Here is an 8755-nt window from a genome sequence, read left to right as displayed (position 1 = left end):
TTTTTACCATAGCGTTTGTGTACTCAGTTTCGTCGAATAGTTAGCTAGCTAACCTAGTGCCTGTGTGTGTGATAGTTAGGACAACTCTTGATTTCTTCGATATCAAAGGTAGACCTAAAATTCTTCTTTATGTCTTTCTGTGTGCATGTATGTTTGTATGTATCTATCTCTCTATAGGTATGTATTGTTATGTATGTATCTGTTTATCCATCTACAGGTATGTATCGGTAACGTACCGATGGATAGACAGTGAGGGAAGCCCATTGTAGGTATGTGACCTACAACCTTCACCTGTCTGTCTTTAAGTGGGTTTCCCCTAAGGCTGGATTTTAAGGCCCTGTTTTGGGTCTACACTGAACACCATCAGTCCATCCAACAGTCCATCATCTTAGCCATTCATCTACCCACCTCTGCCCTGAAGTCATTCCCCTCAGTCCTAGCTTAGCTAGGTCCTCCCTCCTTGTTTGATCAATCTCCCTCTCTTTTTCTATCTAGCTCTTTGTTTTTTCACATTGCACAAGAAACGTTTGTGCGCAATTAGACACGCACGCACGCACGCACGCACAAACACGCACACACACTCGTGCTCACACGCACACACTCGCGCGCGCACACACACACACACACATGCACATGTGTACACACACACACATATGCTGTACTGACTCTGTAGTCTAACTCAGAGCATTTTAAATTTAAAAAATTCCATTGAGATTAAGCTGCAAAACCACATCTTTAATTTGAGAAATTAACATCAATAATGGATGAACTATACAATAATAACTGCTCAGTTTGTTCTGAATCCTCTTATTTAACGGGACCATGAGTAACTGGCCCCATGGCTGCTTGTTTCTCAGCCAGCTGTTTGTCATTACGTTATTAGATCCTGCACTAGAGAGCTAGCAAAGGTCTAGAACAAACCCATTTAATACACAAAAAGGTCTGGAGTAAACGCCTTCACATCACTTAGAGTGTGGCCTCCTTATAGACTGTCTTGTAGGTGTAGTGATGGAGTACCAAACTCCCTCTCATTAACTGTAAACCTGGAATGTATTTATGATGGCCAGTAACCTGAATTTCCAACACCCTAGACAATGCAGACTCAGTACGGTATGCTGCCTTCTCTATTCAATTGCCGTTAAGGGTTCTTATTGATGGGTTGGGATTATAGAATTATGGTGTATTAACAGATTATTGCTTCTGTGTGCTTTGGATGACATGCCCAAATCCACCTGAATATGTCAAAGCCAATCCAGGTGGTGTTTATATGAGTAAGGTTTATATGAGTAATCTTCATCACTGCCCACTGGTTCTCTGGCAGCTCCAAGCGCAGACATGACGAGCGTGAAGAAGTGGGCGCCTTCGCCTCTCCGGGTCCTACACCTGTCCGCCAGGCTCTTCTCACACCCACGCGCTTCCAGTCAGTGGGGGCGGCCTCCCACGACCCCCGCCCACAGCACTTCTCGCGGACGTGCAATGCTGTGCACTTCCTGTGTCAAATGTATGGGTTCGGCGTGCCACTCTACAACGTGCGCTATCATACCAACACCAATGGCTTACTCTGTGTCAACTACAGCGTGCTGGTACCAGGGTTATCCGAACCGTTCTGCGGTGCTGCCGAAGTTCTCCCCTGCCCCAACAACAACAACATGGAGGAGGAGGCCCACCACACCGCAAGGCCATGGGTCATGCCTAGAGTTACTGCTGTTACTTCTCAGTTTGAATAAGCTTGGTTCATTTTGTTGTTTGAATTCTCATGTTTACCGATGTTTTATGTTATGTTTTTTCTTAAGTTGTATAATGTTTTAATTATGCAGTAAGAGTTTCCAGTTTGTAAAGGCTTTTTGTGGTTTTTGCATGTAGATGAGTTCACAATTTTGACTGTGTTGCACATTAAAAAAGAAAGTTGTTGGATACATTTCTCCCTCTTTTCCCACAGATATTAAAAATGTTTTCATTGACTGGGGGGGGGGGGGTTTACACCTGTCAAAGCGTAATGCAAGTGTCCTAATGTGAGCTTGGGCAGGACAGAAACCTCCCATGGAGCAGAACAGCAAAAGCTCGTTTAATTTTCATTTTCAGTAGGTATACAGACCGTGAAAATGGGGCTTCTGGCTTTTTGGGTTTTAAGCAGGAAGTGTCAGAAAAGTTACCACAGGGATAACTGACTTGTGGCGGCCAAGCGTTCATAGCGACGTCGCTTTTTGATCCTTCGATGTCGGCTCTTCCCATGATTGCGAAGCAGAATTCACCAAGCGTTGGGTTGTTCACTCACTAACAGGGAACGTGAGGTGGGTTTAGACCGTCATGAGACAGGTTAGTTTTACCCTACTGATGATGTGATGTTGCAACAGTAATCCTGCTCAGTATGAGAGGAACCGCAGGTTCAGACATTTGGTGCGTGTGGGATTATGACTGAACGCCTCCAAATCAGAATCCTCCCGGACCCCAGTGAGCAAAGACACGTGTGAACGGACCAGGGATTCAGCTGCAAAGCATGTTTGTGGAGAACCTGGTGCTAATTGACCTTAAATGACCTGATTCTGGGCCAGGTTCTTGTGAGTGGCAGAGCAGCTACGTTGCTGCGATCCATTGAAAATTAGCCCTTGATCCAATCTAAGAGGTTTAGCCCGAGGAGGGGGGCTTAAGTGTGGTCCCTAAAGGGTCGGCTGGTGCGCTGCATTCCTGGAGGTCTGGAGCTCCGGAATGTAGCATGGGACATGGTGAGGAGTGTGTCCAGGTGAGTATGTGCTGTGCTGGGCATGAGTGATGGAGCGTAGTGCCCTGGAGGTATGGATGTTCCATAAGGGGAAATGATGTGGAGTGTGCCCAGGTGAGGATGCACTTAGTCGAAGCTTTCTCTCTCCTCCTGCCGTATACTCCCCAACTCGTTGCAGTGCCGACGTAGAGCATGTGGCCGCACGTTTGCTTGCAGCGTCCAGTATTAGTATATCCTATACACACAAACCCCATTCAACCGCCCAGCACGGCTGTCAGAGGGGGTGTGTGACTGTCGATCTACAACAGGTGGTAGTAACACTGAAAGAACTTTTTTAAAGCCAGAATTTACCGAATTTATTTTTTCACATTACATTCTATATTACATAAAGTCATTTACTTCAGATCTCAAGGCAGAGCTGTATGGCAAATAGTAAATTGTTAATACAGATTTTTTTTTTGTATTATTAATAGGTTAATAATATTAGTTTATTCGATCAAGTAGGCTAACGCTGGGTATTGTTAACACCATCAACTACAATGTGTTTATTTCCTTACCTTTATTTACATTCTGAGTGTAAAATCTCATATTTACGTAAACATTCACATAAAAGATTCACAATCTTTTCATCATGAGTGGGCATACAGAGAAACCGCTTTCCCAACGCGTCAGTCCGACGGGACCCCAGAGTTTAGAGCATGGACCCCTTCAGTGCACTGGTAGCCTTTACCAAAGCTGAGCTCAAGACCTGCTCCACTGGGTTGAGCTCCGGTCCCGGTGACCAGAACAATTTAATCAAATGTGTTGTGTTTTTTGTTCCTCTCCAAGATGTTTCAGATGCCGATATTCAGATTTGAGTCTGAGCAAGTTGAGAAACCCACTATGAGGGTTTCTGGGTGCTCTGGAGGAGCATTCAGAAGTACTTGTGACTAGAGAAACACAGCCAACCACATAAACAAGAAATAATGTCAGTAATGTTTGCGGCAGGTGTTTCAAATGTGCCCAGACTCATATTCAAAAATATCCATGTTTCAACAGTTTGAAGGAGGCCATGACACGAACAGTCTGGTGGAAATTCCACAAGATATCAAACTCCACACTCACACAAACTAGTCATTCTCCCATTTGGAACAATCCAGACTTTACCATGAACAAAAATATTAAACTTTACCTCTTGGATAGAAAAAGGCATTACACACCTTAAACATATTTATCATAAGACTTCTTTCATGTCACGCCCACAACTAGCCCCAAAATATGGTATAGAAAGCCCCAGTTCCTACAATACCATCAGCTAAGATCACCTATGTGTTCAAAAATCAATTCCGATACCTACATCCATATCAGATTTTATAAACAAACATTCTTAATTCAAAAAACCTATTATCTAAGATATACAAAATAATAGTGAAATCAAATCTCACAGTTACTCTCCCATCGAGACAATGGGAGGAAGATTTATTACTAGCCCCCGATGCCACAGTTTGGATTAAAATGTGTAATAATAATTACCACATGACAGCAACACTAACCCACAATGTATTCAGTACAAAATAATACAGAGTACATTATACTACACATTGGATGTTTAAAATTGGTTTCACAAGCTCAGCAATCTGTACATATTTTACTCAAAACACAGCTGACGATTACATTCACACCACGTGGCAGAGCACACCTATCAAGCAATTTTGGCAAGTCATCATCACCAACATATCCCATGCTTTAAATAACCATATCCATCCAACACCATCTTTATTTCTCCTAGGAGATATATCATCAACCAATATGACAGGATACTATGTATAACATTATTATATTGATATAATAAAAATATTATTGCAAAAAAACAACAAACAAAAAAAACATACTCATGAACTGGAAAACAAAAAATAATATTAGTGTCACCCAATAGAAAAATCTATTGATAGACTATGTATCAATAGAATAATTCTATTAATTATTAATCAATAACAGAACCGATCATCTAGACTGGACACCATTGATAAAATCCATACAGAGCCAATCCATAAACGATAAATATCACACTCTAATACGTGTACATATACAATCCAACATACATGTACTCGCACATAACCATATATATATATACATACATACATACATACATACATACATACACACACACACACACACACACACACACACACACACACACACACACACACACACACACACACATCATTCCTGTAATGGTGCAGATGGCGAATACTTAAAAATATTCTATATACATTTTGCGTTTTTCTGTTCATCTGTCTGTCTTTTTTTAATAATAAAGCTCTAAAGGTCCTCTGATGGGGGGTAATAAATTAATATATTTATTTCTCCAGATTTCTAACTCTGAGAGAAAAAAAATGTCCTTTTACAAATTGCACCTCGGCTAGGTTTACATTCCAGGTGATTATTTTAGAATTCAAGGGGAGGAGCTGCAGGAGTTGGAAGAATTAATTAGGAAAAAAGAAGTTATCAGAGCAATAGAGGAATGAAACCCACGCAAGAATCCTAGAGCCGATGGTTTACCTGCTGAATTTCATAAGGTGTGCGTTAGTGAAATTGCTGATCTTCTAGCTGATGTTTTTAATGAAGCATTAGATGGGGGGCAATTGCATGATTCATTTTATCATAGTGTGATATCATTAATATATAAAAAAAGGAGATCCTTGTAAGTTGGATAATTGGAGACAGGTCAGCCTATTAAACTTGGAGTACAAAATTTGTGCAAAAATAATTGTTAATAGGATGTCAGAAATATTGAATGATATCATAGAGTTGGAACAGATATGTGCGATAAGAGTAAGATACATGTGGGATAGTTTAGGAGTAATAAGGAGTTTGGTTATTGAAGGGTCTGAGAGGGATTTTTATATAATAGGACTGGATCAGAAAAAGGCCTTTGATTATATTTCTAGAGACTACTTATGGTGTACATTGGAACATTATGGATTTCCAGAGAGGTTTGTAAATATGATTAAATTATTGTATAGTAAATCAAAAGTACAAATGAATGTTAATGGTGTGTTAACTGAAGATTTTGAAATACATAGAGGGGTTAAACAAGGATGCCCATTGAGTGCTGCATTATATGTCATCGCTATTAGCCCACTATTATATAAAATTAAAAATGATCAGCAATTACAAGGTGTTCACATGTTAGGTATGGAAAGATGGAAAATATCTGCGTACGCAGATGATGTGACGGCTTATGTCAAGAATCAAAATGAGTTTCATATAGTTAAAAGGCACTTTGAAATGTATGAAGTTGTGGCTGGAGCAAAATTAAATGAAAGTAAAAGTGAAGGGGTATGGATAGGAGATGGGCAACCTGTACCAATAGATGTAGAAATAAAAAATGAAATTAAAATATTAGGTTTGATGGTAGTAAATGGTAGATGTAGCGAATGGAATTGGGAGAAAAACGAGTGTGAAATTAAACTAGAATTGGGAAAATGGAGGGTGTCAAACTATAAGACTAGAATACAGGAGGTTAAGACCTTTATTTTTTCGAAATTGTTGTTTTTGGCTATGGTTTTCCCTCCGGATGAGAAATGTATTAAGAGGTTGAATAAAATGTGTGTTCGTTTTATTTGGGGAAATAACAGAAGTGACAAAAAGGGAAATTATGTACAAGTCAAAAGATAAAGGCGGATTAGGGGGAGTTGAGTTAGCTCAGAAATTAGAAAATGCCTTTTGCAAAAATGTAACGAAAGCTATATTTCGGAAAGCAATTTGGGTAGGAGATGTAAATCAGTGGAAAGAAAAGAGGCAAGTCAAGGAAACATGCTCCTTATTTTAAATTACTATATGGAGATTTTTTGTTTAAATATAGGCAGCTTAATATTGATTGGAATAAGTCCCCCAATAAAATGATATATAAAACAATACAAGACTGTGATTTTGGGGGAATGTCAATTATAAGGGTCTGACAGTGACAGAATGTGAAACCTGTGTTAAAAATGTACAGTCTAAAAGTATCTCGGAAAATGTTTGAGATACTGCATGGCTTATATCTGTTGGAAGATTGCCTGTACGATGTAAAATTGCATAGCCGATGAAATGATAGAACATATATTACTGCAGTGCACAAGGACTATTGAAATTTGGGAGAAAATGAAAGGTATTGGGTTTAAATGGGATCATAACAGGAAAAGTATTATGTATGGAGTGTTTAATGAGAATTTGACTGAGAATGTGAAGGACCTTTGTTGGATGATTGTTTGTGTGCCAAATTCGAAGATTTGGAAAACACGATGTAAGATGATTATTGAGCAATGTATAATACCTGCAGAAATAGTTTTTAAACAGATTGTGTGTGAGTTAAAAAGGTTGAAGACGTTTGATATGAGAGGAAAAATTCCCTGGACTCTTTGACATATAAATGGATGTATACCTAATTTACAGATGTAAATTGTATTGTTAATTATTAATGTATAGAGTGAAGGTAGTCTGTGTCCTCTGGTAGATATTGTTTGTGAGGTTTTTGTGATGGAGGGTTTGTATTGAATTGAATTGAATTTTCTTAATAAAGTCAATTTAAAAATGGAGAAAGGCGGTCCTAGAAACATTATTTATTTACATGAGCTTTGAACGAGAGAGTGGGATCCATAACTCCAAGATCTTTAACCGTTAGATAAGATGTGATTGGGAGACCATTGAGGTTCATTGAGTAATTAGACAGTGGGGACCTAGCTAACTCTGGGCCTAATAGAAACACCTCTGAATGTCTCCGAATGTTAGAAATTAATTAAAAATACTAATGTCAATGTATTTACGACACATGCATTTAGGACATGTAATTTTTTCAATTATGCTTGCTACAGAATTAACAGTCAAACGTTCAGTGACTTTGCATGCAGAGTTGTAATTCTGCTTATTACTAGAACTGTGGCTAGAATCAAAATCAACGCTAGTGTCGTTCCTAAAGCCATTAGACTCCTGAACTCTGGCTAACTCCAATTCCAATTCAGATTCCAAAATGGGCACTTTTATACATGCTTATAGACAGTCACACACACACACACACACACACACACACACACACACACACACACACACACACACACACACACACACATACATACGTACCTACATACATACATACATATCTATACAGACACTCACACATTGTTTTGCATCGGACTAGTGCTGAAGTCAAACGTCACACAAATAAACTATGCACTCCTGTTGCAGTCTTGCACATTATCCTACTTGCTGCTAGAGTACTGTACTAAACCAGCACTGTACTCTGAACTGTTCTGGCTGCTACCGGTGACTGCTATGTTCAGGGTAGCATATCACTGATTGCTATGCACAACTCGCTTTACATATGCCCAGTATTGTGTACTGTACTAAATTGCACTGTCTACTCATTTTGTATTTTGTATTTGTCCTGTCCTGTATTTATTATTGTTTATTTAATGTTTATTTAATGACATTTTGCAGTATATTGGACTGTTTGCACTTGTGTAGCATGTTGTCTGTTGCACTGTTGTTTTTATGTTGCACCATGGTCCTGGAGGAACATTGTCGTGTTTTTTTTGTGTACTTGTATATAGCTGAAATGACAATAAAACCTCTTGAACTTGAACTTGAACTTGAAGTCCCTCCGGACAGGCCAAGCCCTACAGCCTAGAACTGGGCTGCAGGATCAAGCAGCGCCTGTGGGAAGCACTCTTCTGTCCGACTCTGCGAGAGGAAGTGAAGCCTGATGGACAGTTCAACGTGACTGAGACCTTCTCTACTCCAATTTTCAACAGCTTCGTGCTGCACTTTGAAGTGGACATGAGTGGAGAACCCATGCCTGAACAGCCTAAGAAGAAAAGCCGAAGACACTGACTTTATTATTATTATTGTGATTGTTATTGTCATCCTTGTTTGTATTATTACTATTATTCTTCTTATTCTTATTATTATTGTGATTGTTGTTATTAACTTTTTATATTCTATATGTATAGTTTCTGTATTGTTTAAAATTTGTTTAAGCTTTTCTTAATTTTAAATTTACTCAATCAGTCTGTC

The sequence above is a fragment of the Electrophorus electricus genome, unplaced genomic scaffold, assembly GCF_041902795.1.
Source record: "Electrophorus electricus isolate QZ-2024a unplaced genomic scaffold, ASM4190279v1 Scaffold27, whole genome shotgun sequence".
In the NCBI taxonomy this organism is placed as follows: domain Eukaryota; kingdom Metazoa; phylum Chordata; class Actinopteri; order Gymnotiformes; family Gymnotidae; genus Electrophorus; species Electrophorus electricus.
The sequence above is the reverse complement of the archived record's forward strand: the minus strand, read 5'-3'. Positions refer to the sequence as shown.